Source organism: Crocodylus porosus, unplaced genomic scaffold (genome assembly GCF_001723895.1).
Source record: "Crocodylus porosus isolate Cpor-Errol unplaced genomic scaffold, CroPor_comp1, whole genome shotgun sequence".
Taxonomy (NCBI): Eukaryota; Metazoa; Chordata; order Crocodylia; family Crocodylidae; genus Crocodylus; species Crocodylus porosus.
Window position 1 is genome coordinate 707,963 of NW_017728932.1, and position 1,452 is coordinate 709,414.

Genomic DNA, 1,452 nt, shown 5'->3' on the forward strand with positions numbered 1-1,452 from the left:
AAGAGAAGGCTGAGGGGGGATCTTGTGGCCTGTTATAAACTAGTCAGGGGGATCAGCGGGCATTGGGGGGAGTCACTGTTCCCCTGAGCACCACCAGGGGTGACCAGAAATAATGGTCACAAGCTGGCAGAGGGTAGGTTTAGGTTAGATATCAGGAGGCGCTACCTCATGGTCAGGGCGGCTAGGGTCTGGAACCAACTTTCAAGAGAAGTGGTGCAGGCTCCTACCCTGGGGGTGTTTAAGCAGAGGGTAGGTTTAGGTTAGATATCAGGAGGCGCTACCTCATGGTCAGGGCGGCTAGGGTCTGGAACCAACTTTCAAGAGAGGTGGTGCAGGCTCCTACCCTGGGGGTGTTTAAGAGGAGGCTGGATGAACATGTTGCTGGGGTCATTTGACCCCAGTACTCTTTCCTGCCATGGCAGGGGGTCAGACTAGATGACTTGCTCAGGTCCCTTCCGACCCTAGAAATTATGAAACTATGAAACTATGAACTGGACTTATTTAGTCTGGAGAAGAGAAGACTGAGGAAGGATTTAACATCAGCCTTCAACTACCTTAGGGGGGTTGGAAAGAGGATGGAGCTGGACTGTTCTGTGATGGCAGATGACAGAACAAAGAGCAATGGTCTCAAATTGCAGCAAGGGAAGTTTGAGTTAAATATTAGGAAGAATTTTCTCAGTAGGAGGCTAGTAAAACACTGGAACAGGTTACCCAGAGAGGTGGTGGAAGCTGAATCCTTGGAGGTTTTTAAGACCTGGCTAAAACCTAAAGCTAAAATGATCAGGATGGTCCTGTCTGAGCAGGGGGTTGGATTAGCTGACTTGAGGTCCCTTCCAACCTTAACTTCCTATGATTCGATGACTCAGTCTGAAGGTCAAGATTCCAGCTGGTTGTAGAACCCAAGTAGCAAAAGCTGTCGATGACACCAAGCGATTCACCCTCCAGCGTGATGCCAGGCACTGGTTCTTCCACCCCTTAGTACATGATCACAGTCTTGTTGAGACTGTCAACCCAAAGCTCTTGCAAAATGCAGAAAATCTGCTCAAGAGATTTTTGCAGGGAAGATTCAGTGTGGACAACCAAGGCTGAGTCATCTGCAAACAGGAAATCTCTCAGAACCAGTTCTTTCACCTTGTTTTAAACCGTGTGAATGTTGAACAAGACTCCATCTAGTCTGGTTCAAAGATAAATGCCATCATTGCAGTCCCTGAATACATGAAGAAGCAGGAATGAAACCCCATTGTTGATGTCAATGACTTTTGATTCTTTATTTCCATACAGTACAGTTGCCTTTATACCTTGAAGTCATGAGTGAAGGATGCTCAATGATTTGGGGGGACAATCCAATTTCTTCAGAACAGTAGAAAGGTGTTGACCATACTGAAGACCTTTGTCAAATTGATTATTGTTTTTCTCTACACTTCTCTTGCAGTTGCTTGATTGAAAGTGTCA